Here is a 27,423-nt window from a genome sequence, read left to right as displayed (position 1 = left end):
AGCTTTAGCAGTGCGGACCGCCTCCGTGATACAAAGAAGAGCAGTCTCAGTTGAATGACTAGTCTTGAAACCTGACTGATTTGGATCAAGAAGGTCATTCTGAGAGAGATAGCGGGAGAGCTGGCCAAGGACGGCACGTTCAAGAGTTTTGGAGAGAAAAGAAAGAAGGGATACTGGTCTGTAGTTGTTGACATCGGAGGGATCGAGTGTAGGTTTTTTTTCAGAAGGGGTGCAACTCTCGCTCTCTTGAAGACGGAAGGGACGTAGCCAGCGGTCAGGGATGAGTTGATGAGCGAGGTGAGGTAAGGGAGAAGGTCTCCGGAAATGGTCTGGAGAAGAGAGGAGGGGATAGGGTCGAGCGGGCAGGTTGTTGGGCGGCCGGCCGTCACAAGACGCAAGATTTCATCTGGAGAGAGAGGGGAGAAAGAGGTCAGAGCACAGGGTAGGGCAGTGTGAGCAGAACCAGCGGTGTCGTTTGACTTAGCAACGAGGATCGGATGTCGTCGACCTTCTTTTCAAAATGGTTGACGAAGTCATCTGCAGAGAGGGAGGAGGGGGAGGGGGAGGAGGATTCAGGAGGGAGGAGAAGGTGGCAAAGAGCTTCCTAGGGTTAGAGGCAGATGCTTGGAATTTAGAGTGGTAGAAAGTGGCTTTAGCAGCAGAGACAGAGGAGGAAAATGTAGAGAGGAGGGAGCGAAAGGATGCCAGGTCCGCAGGGAGGCGAGTTTTCCTCCATTTCCGCTCGGCTGCCCGGAGCCCTGTTCTGCGAGCTCGCAATGAGTCGTCGAGCCACGGAACGGTAGGGGAGGACCGAGCCGGCCTGGAAGATAGGGGACATAGAGAGTCAAAGGATGCAGAAAGGGAGGAGAGGAGGGTTGAGGAGGCAGAATCAGGAGATAGGTTGGAGAAGGTTTGAGCAGAGGGAAGAGATGATAGGATGGAAGAGGAGAGAGTAGCGGGGGAGAGAGAGCGAAGGTTGGGACGGCGCGATACCATCCGAGTAGGGGCAGTGTGGGAAGTGTTGGATGAGAGCGAGAGGGAAAATGATACAAGGTAGTGGTCGGAGACTTGGAGGGGAGTTGCAATGAGGTTAGTGGAAGAACAGCATCTAGTAAAGATGAGGTCGAGCATATTGCCTGCCTTGTGTTTATTGAGAACAGAACTATGGGGCAAACAGACGGGCTGGATTAGATTGTTGACCCCATGTTAACTATGTTTCAGCTCCAGTGTTTATTGAGAACACAACTATGGGGCAAACAGACGGGCTGGATTAGATTGTTGACCCCATGTTAACTATGTTTCAGCTCCAGTGTTTATTGAGAACACAACTATGGGGCAAACAGACGGGCTGGATTAGATTGTTGACCCGATGTTAACTATGTTTCAGCTCCAGTGTTTATTGAGAACAAATAAATTTGCATAACGAACGTCTCTCATATATATTGTTAAAGTTGTTGTTTAGCTAGATAGCACATTTGTGCCTTATTAGCATTGCCATGAAATCAGTCGAAACACCTCAAAACAAGATATGGTATCAAGAAATAAGCTGAAACGAGCCAGTTACAATTCCCCACATGGTAGCTTCTTGTCATTGCAGTTCGCTATTTGACCTTTCAGAATCTCAACATCTCACAGACTTCTGCCCCATTGAAGCGTGCACATTGTTTTCGTGACGTTGTCAACTAACCCGTCTATGAGCACCTCTGCTGTAAATCCAGCGCATATTGAACGTTGAGATTGCCGAAAGGCCAATGTCTTTGGCAATGACAAGGAGTGCAAGGTTAGCTAGAGACTGGTGCTCAAGACTATTCAATTACCACAAGATAAAACCTTTTGATTAGCCAGACGCGCTCCATCCTTCACATCCGGGTCAAAGTTCTGCTTCTTTCATTTCAATTAAATACCATTCAACATTGAATTTTTCCCCCTTTTCCTCCCCTGTCAATAAGAATGTTAACATAATGATGCACACAATTAACATTTAAATAGTCTAGCTGAAGGTTCTTCACATTTCAAATCATAATCGCTTAATGTTTTACCTGCTTTATCACATTAGGTTAATCTCTGTGTGAGTGACAGCACTGTTTCATCTACCATGTAAATATGTAGTGAGGGTAGTAGTGACAGTGTAACGATACCCCTCGACCAGGGATCATCCACTAGATTCAGCCCTGGGATATGTATGTAGTGAGGGTAGTAGTGAGAGTGTAACGATACCCCTCGACCAGGGATCATCCACTAGATTCAGCCCTGGGATATGTATGTAGTGAGGGTAGTAGTGACAGTGTAACGATACCCCTCGACCAGGGATCATCCACTAGATTCAGCCCTGGGATGCTTTTATTATTGTTGAGCGACTGGTCGGGGGGTCGGAACATAATTACTAATAATTAGTAGACTGCAAATTGACCGCAAGAAGCCCAAACAGATTAAAACATCATCCTTTCAAACCTTGCTTACATTTGCTTCAGATCACATCTCTATCTTATACTTGAGAACAGATTTTCTAATTAAAAATCAATTGGAGCTGATTTCCATTATTTTATGTCCAACAATATAGAATATCTCTATTTTTTAATTTTTTATTTATGTTTGGGAGGCCAAATAAAACCACCTGCTGGCCCCAGTTGGGGAACCCTGCCCTAAACCTTTTGTCTTTAGTACGCACGACATGTCACACACACCCTTACCACTGTAAAATGGACTATGGGTTTATCCCAAATGGCATCAATGGGCCCTAGTCAAAAGTAATGCACTTAATAGGAATATCAAATCATATTTTATTTGTCACATGCGCCAAATACAACAGGTGTTGACCTTAACGTGAAATGCTTACTTACAGAATATTTACATAATAAGAACCAGACTATGGTGCCATTGGGATGCATGCACGCCATATGAATGACCCTCCAACCAATCAATAAAGGGATTGTTAAACAAAGCACCCTCCCTATTGGACGGCCAAACTGGACATCAGTGTTGTCAAAGGGACTTGCCAACAGGACCCATTCTTTCACCCTAGGGGAATGTGAGGAGTCATGTTCAGCTACACACGCACACACACACACACCTTCCCATGGGCTTTGGCTTGGTGATCGCTGTCAGTTTACCAAACCCTCTCTCTCTCTCACACTCACTCTCTCTCTCTTCCTCTCTCTCTCTCTTCTCTCTCTCTCCCCCCCTTCCTCCTCTCTCTCTCTCTCCCCGCCCCTCCTCCTCTCCCCCCCTCTCTCTCTCTCTCTCTCTCTCCCCCTCCTCCTCTCCCCCCTCTCTCTCTCTCTCTCTCTCTCTCTCTCTCTCTCCCTCCTCTCTCTCCTCCCCCTTCCTCCTCTCTCTCTCTCTCCCTCCCCTCCTCCTCTCCCCCTCCTCCTCTCCTCTCTCCTCTCCTCTCTCTCTCTCTCTCTCCCCCCTCCTCTCTCTCTCCCCCTCCTCTCTCTCTCTCTCTCTCTCTCTCTCTCTCTCTCTCTCTCTCTCTCTCTCTCTCTCCCCCTCCTCTCTCTCTCTCCCCCTTCGTCCTCTCTCTCTCTCTCTCCCCGCCCCTCCTCCTCTCCCCCTCCTCTCTCCCCCCTCCTCTCTCTCTCACCACCTTCCTCCTCTCTCTCTCTCTCTCCCCGCCCCTCCTCCCCCCTCCTCCTCTCTCTCTGTGTGTCAGGGTCCTAAAGGAGAGGCGGTGGGTTCCATCACACAGCCATTACCCGGCAGCCACCTCATCTTCCGCGCCACCTCTGAGTCAGACGGTAAGAGACAGGACGCTGATGTGTTTTCAAATTTGTTCAATATAGTTTTCTCCCACCAATGATTGAATGCTTTAGTGTCTGCAATCTGTGTGTGCGCGTGCGCATGCAAGTGTTTCCTGTTCTTCCATGTGTGTGTGGTTATCTGTATGTGTGTAGGACTCTCAGCCTGTCAACTCCCTGTCTCCTCTCCACCAGGCCGTTGTTGGATGGATGCTCTGGAGCTGGCTCTGAAGTGCTCCGGCCTCCTGAAGCGGACCATGATCCGTGAGGGCAAGGAGGAGCTGGCCAGCACGGCCGGGAGAGCTCCCAAATTAACTTCTACAGCCTGCTGAGAGCCCACAACATGCAGGGTTTCCTGCCAGTCTACCGGTCTCTCTGCTCTAACCCAGCCTCGGTCTCTCTGCTCTAGCCCAGCCTACAGGGTCTCTCTGCTCTAGCCCAGCCTACGGTCTCTCTGCTACTCAGGTCTCTGCTCTAGCCCAGCCTCTCAGCCTACGGTCTCTCTGCTCTAGCTCAGCCTACAGTACGGTCTCTCTGCTCCTAGCTCAGCCTAGCCCAGCCTACGGGTCTCTCTCCGCTCTAGCTCAGCCTACAGTACGGTCTCTCTGCTCTAGCCCAGCCTACAGTACGGTCTCTCTGCTCTACCCAGCCTACAGTACGGTCTCTCTGCTCTAGCCCAGCCTACAGTACGGTCTCTCTGCTCTAGCCAGCCTACAGTACGGTCTCTCTGCTCTAGCCCAGCCTACGGTCTCTCTCTAGCCCAGCCTACAGGTCGCTGATGTGTCTCTCTGCTCTAGCCCAGCCTACAGTACGGTCTCTCTGCTCTCCAATACAGTACGGTCTCTCCGCTCTAGCCCAGCCTACATGGTCTCTCTGCTCTAGTGCCTGCAGTCGGTCTCTCTGCTCTAGCCCAGCCTACAGTACGGTCTCTCTGCTCTTCCCAGCCTATAGTACGGTCTCTCCGCTCTAGCCTGCCTATACGGTCTCTCTGCTCTAGTCCAGCCTACAGTACGGTCTCTCTGCTCTAGTGCCTACAGTACGGTCTCTCTGCTCTAGCTCAGCCTACAGTACTGTCTCTCTGCTCTCCCAGCCTAGGCGGTCTCTCCGCTCTGCCCAGCCTATGGATGGTCTCTGCTCTAGCCCAGCCTACAGTGGTCTCTCTGCTCTAGCCCAGCCTACAGTACGGTCTCTCTCCTCCTAGCCCAGCCTATAGTACGGTCTCTGATCTCTAGCCCAGCCTACAGTACGGTCTCTCTGCTCTAGCCCAGCCTAGGAGGTCTCTCTGCTCTAGCCCAGCCTATAGTAGGTCTCTCTGCTCTAAGCCTACAGTACGGGCTCTCCTCTACCAGCCTGCTGTACGGTCTCTCACAACATGCAGGTCTCTCTGCTCAGCCCAGCCTACTATGGTCTCTGCTCTAGCCAGCCTCTACAGTACGGTCTCTCTGCTCTAGCCCAGCCTACAGTACGGTCTCTCTGCTCTAGCCCAGCCTACAGTACGGTCTCTCTGCTCTAGCCCAGCCTACAGTACGGTCTCTCCGCTCTAGCCCAGCCTACAGTACGGTCTCTCTGCTCTAGCCCAGCCTACAGTACGGTCTCTCTGCCCAGCCTACAGTATGGTCTCTCAGCCTACAGTACGGTCTCTCTGCTCTAGCCCAGCCTACAGTACCTCTCTGCTCTAGTCCAGCCTACAGTACGGTCTCTCCGCTCTAGCCAGCCTACAGTACGGTCTCTCTGCTCTAGCCCAGCCTACAGTACGGTCTCTCTGCTCTAGCCCAGCCTACAGTACGGTCTCTCTGCTCTAGCCCAGCCTACAGTACGGTCTCTCTGCTCTAGCCCAGCCTACAGTACGGTCTCTCTGCTCTAGCCCAGCCTACAGTATGGGCTCTCCGCTCTGCCCAGCCTACAGTACGGTCTCTCTGCTCTAGCCAGCCTACAGTACGGTCTCTCCTGCTCTAGCCCAGCCTACAGTACGGTCTCTCTGCTCTAGCCCAGCCTACAGTACGGTCTCTCTGCTCTAGCCCAGCCTATAGTACGGTCTCTCTGCTCTAGCCCAGCCTACAGTACGGTCTCTCTGCTCTAGCCCAGCCTACAGTATGGTCTCTCCGCTCTAGCCCAGCCTACAGTACGGTCTCTCTGCTCTAGCCCAGCCTACAGTACGGTCTCTCCGCTCTAGCCCAGCCTACAGTACGGTCTCTCTGCTCTAGCCCAGCCTACAGTACGGTCTCTCTGCTCTAGCCCAGCCTACAGTACGGTCTCTCTGCTCTAGCCCAGCCTACAGTATGGTCTCTCTGCTCTAGCCCAGCCTACAGTACGGTCTCTCTGCTCTAGCCCAGCCTACAGTACGGTCTCTCTGCTCTAGCCCAGCCTACAGTACGGTCTCTCTGCTCTAGCCCAGCCTACAGTACGGCTCTCTCTGCTCTAGCCCAGCCTACAGTACGGTCTCTCTGCTCTAGTCCAGCCTACAGTACGGTCTCTCTGCTCTAGCCCAGCCTACGGTCTCGCTGCTCTACCCAGGTCTCTCTCGCTCTAGCCCAGCCTACAGTACGGTCTCTCTCCGCTCTAGCCCAGCCTACAGTACGGTCTCTCCGCTCTAGCCCAGCCTACAGTACGGTCTCTCTGCTCTAGCCCAGCCTACAGTATGGGCTCTCCGCTCTAGCCCAGCCTACAGTACGGTCTCTCTGCTCTAGCCCAGCCTACAGTACGGTCTCTCTGCTCTAGCCCAGCCTACAGTACGGTCTCTCCGCTCTAGCCCAGCCCAGCCTACAGTACGGTCTCTCTGCTCTAGCCCAGCCTACAGTACGGTCTCTCTGCTCTAGCCCAGCCTACAGTACGGTCTCTCTGCTCTAGCCCAGCCTACAGTAGCCTCCACTCTAGTCCAGCCTACAGTACGGTCTCTCCGCTCTAGCCCAGCCTACAGTACAGTCTCTCTGCTCTAGCCCAGCCTACAGTATGGGCTCTCCGCTCTAGCCCAGCCTACAGTACGGTCTCTCTGCTCTAGCCCAGCCTACAGTACGGGCTCTCTGCCGCTCTAGCCCAGCCTACAGTACGGTCTCTGCTCTAGCCCAGCCTATGCTCTACGGTCTCTCTGCTCTAGCCCAGCCTACAGTACGGTCTCTCTGCTCTAGCCCAGCCTACAGTACGGTCTCTCCGCTCTAGCCCAGCCTACAGTACGGTCTCTCTGCTCTAGCCCAGCCTACAGTACGGGCTCTCCGCTCTAGTCCAGCCTACAGTACGGTCTCTCTGCTCTAGTCCAGCCTACAGCCTACAGTACGGTCTCTCCGCTCTAGCCCAGCCTAGCTCTCTGCTCTAGCCCAGCCTATAGTACTCTCTCTCCCAGCTCGGTATGGTCTCCAGCCTACAGTACAGTCTCGCTCTGTATAGTACGGTCTCTCTGCTCTAGCCCAGCCTACAGTATGGGCTCTCCGCTCTAGTCCAGCCTACAGTACGGTCTCTCCGCTCTAGCCCAGCCTACAGTACAGTCTCTCTGCTCTAGCCCAGCCTACAGTATGGGCTCTCCGCTCTAGCCCAGCCTACAGTACGGTCTCTCTGCTCTAGCCCAGCCTACAGTATGGGCTCTCTGCTCTAGCCCAGCCTATAGTACGGTCTCTCTGCTCTAGCCCAGCCTACAGTACGGTCTCTCTGCTCTAGCCCAGCCTACAGTACGGGCTCTCCGCTCTAGCCCAGCCTACAGTACGGTCTCTCTGCTCTAGCCCAGCCTACAGTACGGGCTCTCTGCTCTAGCCCAGCCTCTCAACTCTATTCTGACAACCCTCGTCAAACTGAGCTGGCTCTCTTTTTTATTTTCAAGTTTTCTCTCTGCTTGCCAGCAGCATCTTAATAGGTGTGCAGATCAGATGTTTTAATACCAAACTGTCCTCCTCAGCAGGGTCCAACTATGTTGGATGTGTAACCAGACCAGCGCGGTACAGCTCAGTAGTGTGAAAACTCCTCTGGAGAGCTACTGGGTATGCAAGCTCTGCTTCCAGCCTCTGCAGCAACACCCATGACTCAGTTCAGACTGAAGACCGTGATTAGTTGTCTATTTGAATGTGGAGCTGTTACAAGCCTGGTCTGAACCCATCTCTCTGTGTCTCTACGTGGAGCAGCAAATCTGTATTCTACTCTCGTCTGCAGTCTGTTTGAGCTCTTGTGGTCTATTTCCATGTGCTTTGTGAGGATACATTTCCCCTGAGACGACTGGTTGTCTGACTGGTTGTATCTGTTATCTGTGAATGCATCGGAGTTGATTGTAGTTTATAAAGAATGCATGTGTTCTCCTTTTCGAGAGGAGAGCACTGTCTTCTTGAGGCTTTGAACTTTCAAAGGATCTGTGTTGTACTGGGGGATTTGGCTGCTGTGGAGAATTTCTGTGCTTTTGTCAACTCTGCAGGGATTGCTCAAAAAGAGCTTTATGCAGTAAGGCATGAGGAGCTCTGTATTCATGCACCGTGCTATTGGTAGTGGTAATGGCAAGCTATCTTTCAGTATGTTGTTCATTAGTCCACTGTTAGTACAATAACAATTTGTTTTGCATTTCAGCAGCAGTCAGGTTTTCTAGATGCACTTTCAGTGCAGAGCAAAAACTGTGATGATTGTGTTTAGCAGAAAAAGTGTTGAGTGTGAACTGTCCTTTGAATCCATCCTCCTTGTTATTCCCACTAGGTTCAACGACAGTGACCAGTTCAAGGACCCGGACCTGTACTCAGACAAGTCGGACCGGGAGGGGAGCAGGACCACGAGGAGTCAGACGTGGAGGGTCTGGGGAAGAGCGAGGAGAGTGACAGTGACACGTCGGAACGTCAGGATGACTCCTACATTGACCTTGACCCCAACGAGGCCCTGCAGGAGACTCCGTACCTGGAACAGTCCCAGGAGGAGCTGGGAGAGGTGAGGAATGATGATGAGCGAAGTCAGTACCGCTGGCTCTTATTGGTCAGGGGAACTGAGCCCAGCTTACTCTGTATAAATGCATCTGATTGGACAAGCGATGTGAGAATTTTCTCCCAAGGAAAGTTTGACTCAGTAACATTGGAGAGAATCAGCTTGATTTGATATTTTTTAAGATTTAAGACCTCAGAGAATTTTCTTAAGAGAAAATAAGTGGCATTTCCTTGAACACAGTGCGAACACTTGATAAACCTTTGTTTAAGATGAGGAAGAGTTAGATGATACTGGGAACTGAATGAATTCTGAATCAGAGAGGTGTGGGGGGCTGCCTTTAATCACCATCATCGGCGCCTGGGCAGCAGTTAACTGCCTTGCTCAAGGGCAGAACGGCAGATATTTCCACCTTGCCAGCTCGAGGATTCGAACCAGAGACCTTTCAGTTACTGGCCCAACAGTCTTAACCGCTAGGCTAGCCGCCGCCACACTTTTGAATGAGAAGTGAAAGAAGCAGAGTCGGCGTCCATCAAGAGTGGTGTGTGTCCGTCTGTGTGTGTGTGGGCAGCAGTCTTCAGAGTGAAGCCTCAGACAGCCCTTAAATCAGCCTGTCTGTGATCTCTCTCTAACCCTCTATCTCTGTCTTATGTCCCATTGTCTAACCTCTTTTATTTTTGACACGTTGGAACCTCAATTGCAATAGACAAGTAATCAGGACGTGCATCTCTTCTGCCACAGTTCTGCTGCAGTATGTAGAATGTTATACGTGACAAAACCGCACTCCGTTAGGATTGGACAACAAGTCTTCAGAGGTTTGATGGAGATTCGTAAATCATTTGTTCATGATTCTGACATCTTCAGCACTATTAATATAGCCTCAGCCAAGTGCCACAGGCAGGGCATGAAGAAATTATATTTGAAAGAGGGGGTTGTTTGCGCTTGTATGCCTGCCTACGTGAAATCCCTCCCAGCTGTTCTGTGGTGAATTAGAATTGTCATTTTCGATAGCTGGAATCATACAGCCAGCAGATGCTAAAATGGGAAGAGCAATGGCGTGAATAATGAACTGATTGATAACTGATGAAGTTTTTCAGACAGGAGAGATGTTCAAACTGAATAATGTCACGTTGGAGCAACTCCATAATGTGCTTGTATCATATAGGTATATACTCAACCCTATGTGAATACTGTGACCTTACATAGCCCATCACCTAGCGACCTCATCAACAGGTGTGGATCTCTTGGCGCAACAGCTACGATGTTGGCTTTACAGTTGCTGAAGCGGCTTCAAGACCCGGTCAGGACTAACCCCAGAATTCATTGCAATATGAAAGTGTGTGTGGTGTGTACAGTAAATCACCAAACCTTTATATGTGTGTGTCCCAGGCTGGTGAGGCCTCCCAGACAGAGACGGTGTCGGAGGAGAATAAGTCTCTGATCTGGACGCTGCTGAAGCAGGTCAGGCCTGGGATGGACCTGTCTAAAGTGGTCCTGCCCACCTTCATCCTGGAGCCACGCTCCTTCCTGGACAAGCTGTCCGACTACTACTACCATGCTGACTTCCTCTCTGAGTAAGTACTGCTACCATGGTGACTTCCTCTCTGAGTCAGTACTGCTACCATGCGGACTTCCTCTCTGAGTCAGTACTGCTACCATGCTGACTTCCTCTCTGAGTCAGTACTACTACCATGCTGACTTCCTCTCTGAGTCAGTACTACTACCATGCTGACTTCCTCTCTGAGTCAGTACTACTACCATGCTGACTTCCTCTCTGAGTCAGTACTACTACCATGCTGACTTCCTCTCTGAGTCAGTACTACGGTTGTAATTATGTAATTTTAACTAGTATTGCCTGCTGGGACAGTACTACCAAGCTGACCAATCAAAGGTCTTATATAGTAGGACAGTATAGTCAGACCTGCCAAAGATACAGACAAATATTCAAAGATGTATCTTTAACTTGATTTAGGTCCTCCATCCATTGCGATTTGTTGTTGATCATTTCCAGGGCAGCTGTGGAGGAGAATGCCTACAACAGGATGAAGAAAGTAGTGAAGTGGTATATCTCTGGATTCTACAAAAGCCACAGGTGATTAGAACATTCACTTAAAATCACAGTTTCAGCAGGGTCATGTTCATTAGGAAAACAGTGGAAAACATTTTTCTAAAAAAGAAAAGTAAATGTTTCTTACTGGATAGGACCTGGTCGTCCCTCTATTTCAGTCCATTTCTTCTGTTAGGTGCCTAATGAACACGACTCTGTTCTGGATGTGACAAGATGTCCCTCGTATCTCTACCATTCAGCGGACGTATCTAAAGCTCAGTTTTTCCTCCTTCTGAAAACCAGGGCCTGAAGAAGCCATATAACCCCATCATCGGTGAGACCTACCGCTGCATGTGGCTCCATAGCAAGACCAACAGCAAGACATTCTACATTTCTGAACAGGTAACAGAGCCAGGAGGGGAGACTGCTCCCTAGTATGTGATTGTCTGATTGGGGTTTTTAATCTGACATTTGAGCAATTGATTCACGTTGTAGTTAGTATGTAAATTATGAATGTGTGGGGGAGTGGATAGATGGATCGACGGGTTGGTGGATGGATGGATGGATGGATGGATGGATGGATGGATGGACGGATGGATGGACGGATGGACGGACGGATGGATGGACCGGTTGATGGATGGATGGATAGTGGATGGATGGTTTGATGGGTTGATGGATGGATGGATGGATGGATCGGATGGTTGGATGGATGGATGGATGGATGGATGGATGGATGGATGGATGGATGGATGGATGGATGGATGGATGGATGGGTTGGTGGATGGATGGATGGGTTGGTGGATGGATGGATGGGTTGGTGGATGGATGGATGGGTTGGTGGATGGATGGATGGATGGATGGATGGATGGATGGATGGATGGATGGATGGATGGATGGGTTGGTGGATGGATGGATGGATAGTTTGACAGGTTGATGGATGGATGGTTTGATGGGTTGGTAGATGGATGGATGGATGGACAGGTTGGTGGATGGTTGGACGGGTTGATGGACGGATGGATGGATGGATGGATGGTTGGGTTGGTGGATGGATGGATCGACGGATTGGCGGATGGATGGATGGATGGATGGATGGATGGATGGATGGTTGGGTTGGTGGATGGATGGATGGATGGATGGATGGATGGATGAATGGTTGGGTTGGTGGATGGATGGATGGATGGATGGATCGACGGGTTGGTGGATGGATGGATAGTTTGACGGGTTGGTAGGTGGATGGATGGTTTGATGGTTTTGATGGGTTGATGGATGGATGGATGGATGGATGGATGGATGGATGGATGGATGGATGGATGGATGGATGGATGGGTTGGTGAATCGATTGTTTGGTGGATGGATGGTTGGGTTGGTGGATGAATAGATGGATAGTTTGACAGGTTGGTGGATGGACAGGTTGGATGGTTGGACGGGTTGATGGATGGATGGTTGGACGGGTTGGTTGGGATGGATGGATGGATGGATGGTTGGATGGGTTGGTGGATGGATGGACAGGTTGGTGGATGGATGGTTGGACGGGTTGGTGGATGGATGGTTGGACGGGTTGGTGGATGGATGGTTGGATTGGTGATGGATGGATGGATGGATGGATGGATGGATGGATGGATGGATGGATGGATGGATGGATGGATGGATGGATGGATTTGGACGGGTTGGTGGATGGATGGATGGTTGGACGGGTTGGTGGATGGATGGATGGTTGGACGGGTTGGTGGATGGATGGATGGATGGATGGGTTGGTGAATCGATTGTTTGGTGGATGGATGGTTGGGTTGGTGGATGAATAGATGGATAGTTTGACAGGTTGGTGGATGGATGGATGGTTTGATGGGTTGGTAGATGGATGGACAGGTTGGTGGATGGTTGGACGGGTTGGTGGATGGATGGACAGGTTGGTGGATGGATGGATGGTTGGACGGGTTGGTGGATGGATGGACGGGTTGGTAGATGGATGGACAGGTTGGTGGATGGTTGGATGGTTGGACGGGTTGGTGGATGGATGGTTGGACGGGTTGGTGGATGGATGGGTTGTTGGATGGATGGATGAAAGAAGGAATGTGATAGGTTCTCAGAAGGTCTAGACTCTACAACATGACATCTTCTGGTAGACTGGCTATGATCAGGGCTAGCTTCCCGTACCTGTCCTCCTGACCTTAGACCAATCACCTTCTCTCCCTGTCAGGTGTCCCATCATCCTCCAGTGTCAGCGTTCTACGTCAGTAACAGGAAGGACGGCTTCTGTCTCAGCGGAAGCATCCTGGCCAAGTCCAAGTTCTACGGTACAACACACACTCATGTACACACACACACACACACACACACACACACACACACACACACACACACACACACACACACACACACACACACACACACACCTACCAAACAGCAAATGCATATAGATAGATATGTCGTGGGAAGTGAATATTTGGTAACACATTTCTGCTGAAAACAAAAATAATAATAATTATAAAGGCGCACCCAACAAATGTTTTATCTGTGTTAACACCCTTTCCTGGGTGTTGTCATGACGATGTGTCTCTTTGCAGGAAACTCCTTGTCGGCCATATTGGACGGAGAGGCTCGGCTCACATTTCTCAACAGAGGAGAAGACTACGTCATGAACATGCCCTACGCCCACTGCAAAGGTCTGACCTCTTACTGACCTCAACACACATTGCATTAGGTCGGACCTCTTTTGACTGGAGTCTTACTGTGAAAGCAACACACATTGCATTAAGGTCTGACCTCTTACTGACTGGAGTCTTACTGTGAAAGCAACACACATTGCATTAAGGTCTGACCTCTTTTACTGACTGGAGTCTTACTGTGAAAGCATCACACATTGCATTACTGATCTTTTACTGACTGGAGTCTTGCATTACACATTGCATTAAGGTCTGACCTCTTTTACTGACTGGAGTCTTACTGTGAAAGCATCACACATTGCATTAAGGTCTGACCTCTTTTACTGACTGGAGTCTTACTGTGAAAGCAACACACATTGCATTAAGGTCTGACCTCTTACTGACTGGAGTCTTACTGTGAAAGCAACACACATTGCATTAAGGTCTGACCTCTTTTACTGACTGGAGTCTTACTGTCACATTGCATTAAGGTCTGACCTCTTTTACTGACACACATTGCATTAAGGTCTGACCTCTTACTGACTGGAGTCTTACTGTACTGGTCTGTCTTACTGTGAAAGCAACACATTCCATTAAGCTGACCTCTTACTGACTGGAGTCTTACTGAAAGCAACACACATTGCATTTCTGACATCTTTTTTACTGACTGGAGTCTTACTGTGAAAGCATCACACATTACATTAAGGTCTGACCTCTTTACTGACTGGAGTCTTACTGTGAAAGCAACACACATTGCATTAAGGTCTGACATCTTTTACTGACTGGAGTCTCACTGTGAAAGCAACACACATTGCATTAAGGTCTGACATCTTTTACTGACTGGAGTCTCACTGTGAAAGCAACACACATTACATTAAGGTCTGACCTCTTTTACTGACTGGAGTCTCACTGTGAAAGCAACACACATTGCATTAAGGTCTGACCTCTTTTACTGACTGGAGTCTCACTGTGAAAGCAACACACATTGCATTAAGGTCTGACCTCTTTTACTGACTGGAGTCTTACTGTGAAAGCAACACACATTACATTAAGGTCTGACCTCTTTTACTGACTGGAGTCTCACTGTGAAAGCATCACACATTGCATTAAGGTCTGACATCTTTTACTGACTGGAGTCTTACTGTGAAAGCAACACACATTACATTAAGGTCTGACCTCTTTTACTGACTGGAGTCTCACTGTGAAAGCATCACATTGCAGTAAGGTCTGACCTCTTGCTGACTGAGTCTTACTGTGAAAGCAACACACATTACATTAAGGTCTGACCTCTTTTACTGACTGGAGTCTTACTGTGTAAAGCAACACACATTGCATTAAGGTCTGACCTCTTTTACTGACTGGAGTCTCACTGTAGAAAGCAACACACATTGCATTAAGGTCTGACCTCTTTTACTGACTGGAGTCTCACTGTGAAAGCAACACACATTGCATTAAGGTCTGACATCTTTTACTGACTGGAGTCTTACTGTGAAAGCATCACATTGCATTACATCTTTTACTGACTGTCTTACTGACAACACATTACATTTCTGACCTCTTTTACTGACTGGAGTCTTACTGTGAAAGCAACACACATTGCATTAAGGTCTGACATCTTTTACTGACTGGAGTCTCACTGTGAAAGCAACACACATTACATGAATACCCTTGAATTACTGCCCACCTAAATTGAAGTCAGTCAATTCAGGAAGTAAACTGAAATTACAATTCACATAATTAAAAGGAGTCCATCTATTTTAATGACTTCTTAATAATCTGAAAAGGAGACCTCTTTATGTCTGGAGTCTTACTGTAAAGCAACACACATTGCATTAAGGTCAAATCTCTTTTACTGACTTGAGTCTCACTGTGAAACCCTGAAGCAACACCCTTTCTTCTACATAGGAAGTAGATTCAGCAGGTCTCTAGTCATACAGACTGGAAAGTCTGTACTGGAAAGTCTTCACTAATACTGAAATATACTTTTACTAACTGAATCAGATTCAACTATTGCATTAAGGTCAATACATTTCACATGGAGTCAATATGAAAGGAACCGGGAACATTGGAATCAGAATGTCAGTTTACTTACTGAATGGAATCTCATTTAAATGGAATAAACCCTTACATTGCACCTCTTTTACTGACTGGAGTGTTACTGTGAAAGCAACACACCTCTGTAAGGTCCATCTCTACTGTAGTGTGACTAGTCTCACTCTAAAGTAACCATCTCTACATGAATACCCTGTAGAATGAACTATGCCTCACCTCTGAAGTCAGTCATCTCTACAAGTAAACTGAAATTACAATTCAATAATTAAAAGGCACCATCTCCCATTTTTAATAACTTCTTAATAATCTGAAAAGGGCACCATCTTTATGTCAGTGTATTAAACATTTTGGATTTTAAATAAATCACTTACTGAATTGACTGCCTTGAGCACCATCTCTACTGTAGCAACACGTAACTATCTCTACCCTAGAAGTAGGGCAGCATCTCTACTGTAGTCATATAGAACTAAAGTCTCCCTATGTGGAAATACCATCTCTACTGAATCAGTGTATAGTAACTATCTCCTATGTAGGGCACCATCTCACATCAGTCAATATGTATAGTAACTATCCTCCCTCTGAATGGCACCATACTTCCTGTAGTGTATATTAACTATCCTCCTATGGCACTGCACCATCTCTACAGTAGTGTATACTAACTATCCTCCCTCTGTAGGGCACCATCTCTACTGTAGTGTATAGTAACTATCTCCTATGTAGGGCACCATCTCTACTGTAGTGTATAGTAACTATCCTCTATGTAGGGCACCATCTCTACAGTAGTGTATAGTAACTATCCTCCCTCTGTAGGGCACCATCTCTACTGTAGTGTATAGTAACTATCCTCCCTCTGTAGGGCCCATCTCTACTGTAGTGTATAGTAACTATCCTCCTCTGTAGGGCACCATCTCTACTGTAGTGTATAGTAACTATCCTCCCTATGTAGGGCACCATCTCTACTGTAGTGTATAGTAACTATCCACCCTCTCGCAGGCATCCTGTATGGCACCATGACTCTGGAGCTGGCTGGCCAGATCACCATTGCCTGTGAGAAGACGGGATACAGTGCCCAGCTCGAGTTCAAACTCAAGGTAGGAGGAAATAACTTGTTCTTTAGCCTCAATCATTTGGCTTTAGTCTTTAATGAACAAAAGCTTCAAACTGCATTAAGCGTTTTTTTGTCCTATAAACTCTAATGAAGCTGTAGATGGGAGGAGAGGGACAACCCTCATCTTGGAGAGCTACAGGACCCACCTGCAGGCTTTTGCTCCAGCCCCCAATGGGCACAACTGATTCTGCTAATTAGCTGCTCAACAGGACCTTCATTATCTGAATCAGGTGTTTTAAAGTGGGGTTGGAACAAAAGCCTGCATACAATACCTATCCCAAGAGGAGGGTTGCCTGACCCACCCCTGTGCTGCATCTTGAACTTCAAAATACCAATGTGATGAATCCTCCTTTCTGGAACACTTTATTTTACAGCCTTCTACTTACCAGGTAAAACTTATATAGTACTTGTTGGAGTGGTAGCTTCCTAGAGTAATAGTATAGTTAGATTAGTAGCTATGTACACAGTTGTTTCTTTTAAAGATACAAGCATCAATATGTCCCATTTGGTACCAGGTAGTTACCAAGACTCTGAGGTCATTACCAGAAATGATCCATTGGTGCCATGTAACATGGTAACCATGTCTCACTTTGATGCCATGTAAATGCCAGGTAAGAACCAGGTTAAACAGGGCTGTAACATAAGCGTCACCTCCCCCTCTCTTTTCAGCCGTTCTTGAGTAACAATGACAGTGTAAACCAGGTCTCTGGAAGATCCAAGCTGGGGAAGGAGGTGCTGGCTACGCTGGAGGGACACTGGGTAAAGTTCATTATGTCTCCAACAGAAGGAAAACTGACAAACAGTTTGGGACTAGAAATGCTTATTTTTGTTTCTGTTGCAAACGTTGGTGCCCTAATGAACACGACCTAAACGCTTCTCTTTAATAACCTCCTTTGGGCTAGGTGGGGTGCTAGTGACCCACCTCGACAACATCCGGTGAAATTGCAGAGCGCGAAATTCAAAATACAAAAATCGTAATATTAAACATTCATGAAAATACAAGTATCTCATTGTTTAACATCTTAACTTCTGGTTAATCCAACTGCTTTGTCAGATTTCAAAAAAGGCTTTACGGCAAAAGCATACCATGCGTTATCTGAGGACAGCGCCCTGTATACAAAGCATTTAAAACATTTTCCAAACCAGCAGAGCGTCACAAAGTCAGAAATAGAGATAAAATAAATCACTTGCCTTTGAAGATCTTCCTCTGTTTGCAATCGAAGGGTCCCAATTACACAACAAATGGTGTTTTGTTCGATAAAGTCCTTTAAATCACAAAAAGTCAGTTTAGTTGGCGCGTTTGATTCAGTAATCCACCCGTTCCACTCGTTCAACATGCATACAATGGAAACCCAAAGTTAACAATAAACTTTGTCCAAACAAGTCAAACAACGTTTCAAATCAATCCTCAGGTTCCCTGATATGTAAAAGAAACGATAACATTTAAGGCGCAATGTAATATGTTCAATACCGGAGATAAATAACGGGTGCTCAACCTCATCCGCCCCACAAGACTACAGTCAAATAGAGCCACCTTGAAAAACTTAAATTACTAACTCATTTTTCAGAAAACAAGCCTGAAACCCTTTCTAAAGACTGTTGACATCTAGTGGAAGCCATAGGAACTGCAATCTGGGAGGAATTCCTTTTAATGTCCCATAGACAATCATTTGAATGGGTGGTGACCTAAAAAAGAAATTCAAATGGATTCTCCTCGGATTTTCACCTGCCATATCAGTTCTGTTATATCACAGACATTATTTTAACAGTCTTTGAAACTTTAGAGTTTTTTCTATCAAATGCTACCAGCTATGCATATCCTAGCTTCTGGGCCTGAGTAACAGGCAGTTTACTTTGGGCACGTCTGTCATCCGAACTTCCGAATACTGCCCCCTAGCCACATGCGTTGAATTAGTTTTAAAGCTTTGAAGTATGCCTCCTCTTCAAGGAATACCTAGGATAGGGTAAGTAATCCTTCTCACCCCTAAAGATTTAGATGCACTATTGTAAGTGGCTGTTCCACTGGATGTCATAAGGTGTATGCACCAATTTGTAAGTCGCTCTGGATAAGAGCGTCTGCTAAATGACTTAAATGTAAATGTAAATGAGAGTTATTTTCCACCCCAAAGGTCAAACTGAGACTGTTAGTTTGTCAGGGTGACAGGCTGCGTACACAGTATATCATAATATCTGTTAGTTTGTCATGGTGACAGGCTGCGTACACAGTATATCATAATATCTGTTAGTTTGTCATGGTGACAGGCTGCGTACACAGTATATCATAATATCTGTTCGTTTGTCATGGTGACAGGCTGCATACACAGTATATCATAATATCTGTTAGTTTGTCATGGTGACAGGCTGCGTACACAGTATATCATAATATCTGTCAGTTTGTCATGGTGACAGGCTGCGTACAGTATATCTAATACAGTATATCATAATATCTGTTCGTTTGTCATGGTGACAGGCTGCGTACACAGTATATCATAATATCTGTTAGTTTGTCATGGTGACAGGCTGCGTACACAGTATATCATAATATCTGTTAGTTTGTCATGGTGACAGGCTGCGTACACAGTATATCATAATATCTGTTAGTTTGTCAGGGTGACAGGCTGCGTACACAGTATATCATAATATCTGTTAGTTTTGTCATGGTGACAGGCTGCGTACACAGTATATCATAATATCTGTTAGTTTGTCATGGTGACAGGCTGCGTACACAGTATATCATAATATCTGTTAGTTTGTCAGGGTGACAGGCTGCGTACACAGTATATCATAATATCTGTTAGTTTGTCATGGTGACAGGCTGCGTACACAGTATATCATAATATCTGTTAGTTTGTCATGGTGACAGGCTGCGTACACAGTATATCATAATATCTGTTAGTTTGTCATGGTGACAGGCTGCGTACACAGTATATCATAATATCTGTTCGTTTGTCATGGTGACAGGCTGCGTACACAGTATATCATAATATCTGTTAGTTTGTCAGTTTGTCATGTGACAGGCTGCATACACAGTATATCATAATATCTGTCAGTTTGTCATGGTGACAGGTTGCATACACAGTATATCATAATATCTGTTAGTTTGTCATGGTGACAGGCTGCGTACACAGTATATCATAATATCTGTTAGTTTGTCATGGTGACAGGCTGCGTACACAGTATATCATAATATCTGTTAGTTTGTCATGGTGACAGGCTGCGTACACAGTATATCATAATATCTGTTAGTTTGTCATGGTGACAGGCTGCGTACACAGTATATCATAATATCTGTTAGTTTGTCATGGTGACAGGCTGCATACACAGTATATCATAATATCTGTTAGTTTGTCATGGTGACAGGCTGCGTACCTGATATATCATATCTGTTGGTTGTCATGGTGACAGGCTGCGTACACAGTATATCATAATATCTGTTAGTTTGTCATGGTGACAGGCTGCGTACACAGTATATCATAATATCTGTTAGTTTGTCATGGTGACAGGCTGCGTACACAGTATATCATAATATCTGTTAGTTTGTCATGGTGACAGGCTGCGTACACAGTGTATTATAATATCTGTTAGTTTGTCATGGTGACAGGCTGCGTACACAGTATATTATAATATCTGTTAGTTTGTCATGGTGACAGGCTGCGTACACAGTATATCATAATATCTGTTAGTTTGTCATGGTGACAGGCTGCGTACACAGTATATCATAATATCTGTTAGTTTGTCATGGTGACAGGCTGCGTACACAGTATATCATAATATCTGTTGGTTTGTCATGGTGACAGGCTGCGTACACAGTATATCATAATATCTGTTGGTTTGTCATGGTGACAGGCTGCGTACACAGTATATCATAATATCTGTTGGTTTGTCATGGTGACAGGCTGCGTACACAGTATATCATAATATCTGTTAGTTTGTCATGGTGACAGGCTGCGTACACAGTATATCATAATATCTGTTAGTTTGTCATGGTGACAGGCTGCGTACACAGTATATCATAATATCTGTTAGTTTGTCATGGTGACAGGCTGCGTACACAGTATATCATAATATCTGTTGGTTTGTCATGGTGACAGGCTGCGTACACAGTATATCAAATATCTGTTAGTTTGTCATGGTGACAGGCTGCGTACACAGTATATCATAATATCTGTTGGTTTGTCATGGTGACAGGCTGCGTACACAGTATATCATAATATCTGTTAGTTTGTCATGGTGACAGCTGCGACACAGTATATCTAATCAGTATCTTTTGTTATTTGGGTTTCTGCTGGACCAGCTGGCTTTACTGTGTTCTCAGAGCTGGGCCAGACACAGACAGACAGACAGACCAGACAGACAGACTGACAGACAGACAGACACAAAGCGGACTGACAGACAGGCCAACACAGACTGACAGACAGCCAGGCACAGACGGACTGACAGCCAGACACAAATGGACTGACAGACAGCCAGACGGACTGACTGGCGACAGCCAGACACTGACGGACTGACAGACAGACAGACAAGGGACTGACAGACTGACAGCCAGGCACAAACCTGGACTGACAGCCAGACACTGACTGACAGACAGACAGACACAGACTGACAGACAGCCAGACACAGCGGACTGACAGACAGCCAGACACAGACGGACTGACAGACTGACACTGACTGACTGACAGCCAGACACGGACTGACACTGACAGCCAGCGGACTGACAGACGAACGACAGACAGCCAGAAGCGGACTGACAGACTGACAGCCAAACGGACTGACCAAACAGACAGCCAGACACTGACAAGCGGACTGACAGGCGACAGACAAGCGGACTGACAGACAGACACAAGCGGACTGACAGACAGACCCAGGCACAGACTGACAGGCGACAGACAGCCAGGCGACACAGACTGACAGACAGCCAGACACAGACTGACTGACAGCCAGACACAGACTGACTGACAGCCAGACACTGACTGACTGACAGCCAGACACAGACTGACTGACAGCCAGACACGACTGACTGACAGAGACACAGACTGACTGAGACACAGACTGACTGACAGCCAGACACAACTGACAGACACAGACTGACTGACAGACAGCCAGACACAGACTGACTGACAGACAGCCAGACACAGACTGACTGACAGACAGCCAGACACAGACTGACAGACAGCCAGACACAGACTGACAGACAGCCAGACACAGACTGACAGACAGCCAGACACAGACTGACAGACAGCCAGACACAGACTGACAGACAGCCAGACACAGACTGACAGACAGCCAGACACAGACTGACAGACAGCCAGACACAGACTGACTGACAGCCAGACACAGACTGACTGACAGACACAGACTGACTGACAGACACAGACTGACTGACAGACAGACACAGACTGACAGACACAGACTGACAGACAGCCAGACACAGACTGACAGACAGACAGACAGCCAGACACAGACTGACTGACAGACAGACACAGACTGACTGACAGACAGCCAGACACAGACTGACAGACAGCCAGACACAGACTGACTGACAGACAGCCAGACACAGACTGACAGACAGCCAGACACAGACAGCCAGACAGATAAATGGGTCAATGTTAGAACCAACCACTCCTCTGCATAACTATCACCTCAGTCATTCTATCTCACACCTTCCCCTGGCTTTCTGGGTAATTACCGGCGGTTCTGTGTGTGTGTTCATGCGCGCGTGTGTGTGTGTGTACGTGCATGTGTGTGTGTTAGCCATGTCCTCAGATCGGTCAATGCAGCTCTCTCAGCCTGTTTAGGAGGACTGTCTGAGTTTGCTCAGCAGTCAGATTAGCTGTACCTAAACATCACTACCACTGCCTCCATCCCATAAAGGCACCCTATTCCCCATATAGTTCACTACTTTTAACCAGGGCACATAGTCAGGTTGTTTTGGGAAGTCAGGGTGATGGAGCACTTTGTGTCTAATAAGAAGCAGTGGTTGTTGGCAGATAACAGGATGTCAGACAATTTGGTGAGTGATTGAACGTTTGTCTGCTTGTTGTGTAGATGTTTTGTATTTCTCTGTGTGTGTGTTTCTCATTTAATGTTTTTGTCTGAAGGTGTGTGTGGGGGGGCTAACTGTGTTAACTGGATCTTCCTGTGTGTCTGGCTCCCCAGGACAGTGAAATCTTCATCAACGATAAGAAGACCGGGGGTGGTGGATACGTTTTGGAACCCCACTGCAGAGCTGCGTCAGAGCAGGCTGACACGCTGCACCGTGCCTCCTGAGGACCAGGGAGACTATGAGTCTGAGAGGTATGAAGTGTTGTAACTTTAATGTGTTACACAGTTCATGTTTAAGTTGGCTCATTGAGCTGTATCTGCAGATATTTCTTTGCAGTTGTTTGCATATGTAATTGTATTGGTCTGAATTGAATTCGCTTTTTGACTGCAAGTTCCAGAATGCTTTGCGAGAGAATGAGAGATAACGCACCAATTATGTGCAGGTGCTTAGTGATTGTGGCTGGTCTTCCGACAGAATCTTACCTGCATTGCTCTGTACCCAAACAAAGTTGTTAAATGTAGCTTTACTTTCGTATCCAAGCCTGGCGTCCGAGTCATTACTTTGATTAGACTCTTTTCTTTCACTCCTCTTTATTCCCCCTCTCCCCTCATCATCTCATTCCTTTCCCCTCTTTGGCTCTTTATTCCTCCTCCCTCCCTTATCTCATTCCTTCCCTCGTTGGCTAATTTATTCCTCCTCCCTCCTCTATTCATCATCTCATTCCTTCCCTCGTTGGCTCTTTATTCCTCCTCCCTCCCTCATCATCTCATTCCTTCCCTCGTTGACTCTTCATATATATATATATATCATCCTCCTCCCTCCCTCATCTCATTCCTCCTCTCCTCTATTCACCATCTCATTCCTTCTATGTATATATATATATATATTTATTTCTATATATCTATATCTCTCTCTCTATATATATATATATATCTCTTAATCTCTCTCTAAATAAAAATATCTTCCTCTCTCTCTATATCCCCCTCTCTCCCTCTCCCTCTGTCTCTCCCTCCGTCCTCCCAGGTTATGGCAGCATGTAACGGGCCATCAACAACAAGGACCAGACAGAGGCCACCAATGAGAAGTTTTATCCTGGAGGCTCAGAGGAAGTCAACCCTTGCGCAAAGGCCAAGTGTGAGGACTGGGCGCCCGGGCTCTTTGAACAGGACCCCGTCACCGGAGAGTGGCATTACAGATATGCCGAGTGAGTTTCTTATCTCAATTCACGCACTCTATTTCCCCATAGGGCTCTGGTCTAAAGTAGTGCACTATATAGAATAGGGTGCCATTTGAGTACGTGACCCGTTAGTTGAAGTTGAGTAGAAGTTACAGTTCTAGAATCAGCTTATCTCCTAATATTTGTATGTTAGCCATGAGTGGGTGAAATGTGAGACTGACCTTCGATGCCTGTCTGTGGTCAAATGCATCTTACTCCCGTTGATATATTGAAGGAGAAGGAGCCATCTAGTGGAATGTTATGTAACTAAATTCTCTATTGACAGGCAGAGCCAGGAATAACCTGAGTTATTTTTAACGTTTATAGAGATGTTAGACTGTATTAGTTTATCAATGCTTCTGTTACTATGACGACCAAGAAGTAGCATCAAAACCTTGTATGTGAAGTCTCTGCATCTGAACTGACCCCAGAGCTGATCAACAGGAGGATTGTGACACCCCTAATGGATGGACCTGGTGTTACAACAACATGTTGGTATAACATTACCAACAGACTGTAATATCTGCTTATGTAATGTTCTCTGTCTCTCTCTCTCTCTCTCTCTCTCTCTCTGTGTGTGTGTGTGTGTGTGTGTGTGTGTGTGTGTGTGTGTGTGTGTGTGTGTGTGTGTGTGTGTGTGTGTGTGTGTGTGTGTGTGTGTGTGTGTGTGTGTGTGTCCGCAGCACCCGGCCGTGGGATCCGCTGAATGATATGATTCAGTTTGAGAAAGACGGCTGGATCCAGACTAAAGTGCGGCACCGCACCCCTATAGTCACGTTCTGCCAGTGTAATTAGTCTCAGTAACCAGGGCCCCAGGAGGATGGCAATTGCAAGTGCCAGGTAGGTTGGCCAGCCGAACAGCGCTCCCTGAGTTGTTTTTATACTTCTTGATTTTTTTACTCCACCTCCTCCACTTCAGTTTGTCACCAGCCACCACTGCAGCTTGCTCTAAAAAGTCTTCTCCAGCTCCATTCACAACCATCGCCTGTGGCTGCTTGTGTTCCGTGTGGGCCACGCCGCCCCGCCTGTTGTCTCCTACAGCCATTTTGTTTTGACTGTTTCCCCACCACCTACCGCCATGTTGGATAATTCTGTTTTGGTTTTTTGAAGGCTGGTTGTTGATGTCTCTGAGCGCTTTAAGTGCTTTAATAGGTGCTTGGTTGGTTAGTTCATTTGGTTGGTTAGTTCATTTGGTTGGTTAGTTTAATTTGAGTTGCAACTGACTGTGTTGTTGTTGTTTTGGAGTGTCACTGGATGTGGCCGATTGGCTCGCATGCCTCATTTTGCTGTGCTACTGATTAGCATGTGATGCAAGTGTTATTGTGCGTGTGCGTGTGTGTGTGTGTGTGCGTGTGTGTGTGTGTGTGTGTGTGTGTGTGTGTGTGTGTGTGTGTGTGTGCGTGCGTGTGCGCGTGTGCGTGTGTGTGTTTGCGCGTGTTTGCATGTGCGTGTTTGTGTCTGTGTTATGTTCCTAATTGCAGCTATTTACGTAGTTTCTGTGTGTTTGTTCGTAGGTGTACAAGCGTGTGTGTGCGGTGCGTGAGTGTTTTTGTGTAGGTATCTTTGGTTTGTCGTCTTCTCTGTGGTGTGTGTGTTGATTTGGTGGCTGGTGTGTGTGGCTCTGTGTTGATGTGTGTCCTTGGTGTGTGTAGGTAACAGGGACCAAAAGAAAGCACAAGCACAGTGACAAGCCCAAGAAACCTGAGTGGCTGCTCCTCCCAGAACCTGACCGCCAGGACTCCTCCGGCAGCGAGCGTATGTGTCACACACACACACACACACACACACACACACACACACACACACACACACACACACACACACACCACATGCTGCAACACATACCACTCACATTAATATACATACAATCCACTCATACAATAATCCCAATGCTGCAACACAATGATCCACCCTCCCCCCCACCCACACACATACACCCCCACACACACTCATACACCCCTCACACATACACTCACCACCCCCACGCACATACACTCCCCCCATATACACTCATACACCCGCCCCACATATACACACTCATACACCCCCACATATACACACTCATACATCCCCCCCACACATACACACTCATACACCCCCCACACACATACACACTCATACACCCCCACATATACACACTCATACACCCCCACACACATACACACTCCCCCCCACACATACACCTACCCCCACTCATACACCTCCCCACATATACACACTCATAAACCCCCCACACATACACACTCATACACCCCCCCACACACACACTCACCCCCCACATATACAATCATACACCCCCCACATATACACACTCATACACCCCCCCACACATACACACACTCATACACCCCCCACACACATACACACTCATACACCCCCCACACACATACACACTCATACATCCCCCACATACACACTCATACACCCCCCACACACATACACACTCATACACCCCCCCACACACATACACACTCATACACCCCCCACACACACACCACCCACACACATACACTCATACACCCCCACACACATACACACTCATACACCCCCCCCACACACATACACACTCATACACCCCCCCACACACATACACACTCATACATCCCCCCACATACACACTCATACATCCCCCACATACACACTCATACATCCCCCACATACACACTCATACACCAGTATACCAGTCATAAAAAATAGTCAATAGAGAGAGTAGACCGCTGATTGGCCAGCTCATCCCCCTCAGGAGTATGACATCATACTCTGAGGAAATGGCAAGCAATAGCAAATCTGTTTGAGATGCAAGTTGGAGGTATTCAGTGTTTTTTCCCTCCAATACGACTATAGGACGAGTCAACAACATTATTTGGGTATAAGTTAACATAAAATGTACTTTTAAAGTGACATTTTCACTGGACATTTACTTTAACATTTGTTATTAACTCTTTGTTACAGCTGATTGTTGCTGTTTGTGCATTTCAGGACTCAAAAGCAAGCACAGTAGCCGGTTAAGGAAAAGGGCCCAGACCTTAGTGAACTTCAAAGTGCCATTGATTCTATAAAGAAGACACAGGAGAACATTTACAAGTGAGAGTCGTTAAAACATGAGTGTGTGTGTGTGTGTGTGCGTGTGGTCTTTGAGTGAGTGAGGATTCAATTGTTCCCAACTTATGCATTGTGAGTTTGTGGTTGTGCATATAATTCCTGTGACTGAGCCCTCACTGACTCTGTCTGCGTGTGTGTGTCTCCAGGAGCATCGGTGTGCTGCGCTCCCGAACGACAGCGGGCCAGGCGGCAGCAGAGGGCGGATTCCTGCAGCAGCGCGACTACGCCATCATCATCCTCCTCATCCTCCTTCAGGTCTTCATCAACTTCCTGTTCAAGTAGCAGCTGACAGACTGAGAGAGAGACAGATGGAGTTAGAGAGAGAGAGAGACAGGACTGATGGGGTTTGTCCAGGCTAAGGAAGAGAAACAGTCTGGAAGTGAATGAACTTCAAGAGCACCCAGTAGCTCTGCCTCAACCCTCTCTCTCTCTCTCTCTCTCTACTGAGTTGACCCCCTGCTCCACTGTCCTCAGACGGGCCACCATTGTCACACACACGTCTTCAAAGCAAGCATTCCTGAAAGAGGCTCCTCAAAAAAAAATGAAATAGTTTTTAATTTCTATTTATTTGTACCTGTTTAGAGATCCATGTATTTTT

General features: G+C 47.2%; 1 pseudogene; it reads left to right on the top strand.

Annotated features, from left to right (window-relative positions):
- LOC118381717 (oxysterol-binding protein-related protein 8-like) overlaps window positions 1-27,423 on the top strand; it is a 75,264-nt pseudogene extending 47,841 nt beyond the window's left edge.

This window comes from Oncorhynchus keta, unplaced genomic scaffold (assembly GCF_023373465.1).
Source record: "Oncorhynchus keta strain PuntledgeMale-10-30-2019 unplaced genomic scaffold, Oket_V2 Un_contig_1414_pilon_pilon, whole genome shotgun sequence".
NCBI classification, from domain to species: Eukaryota; Metazoa; Chordata; class Actinopteri; order Salmoniformes; family Salmonidae; genus Oncorhynchus; species Oncorhynchus keta.
This window is presented reverse-complemented; position numbering and strand designations above follow the sequence as displayed.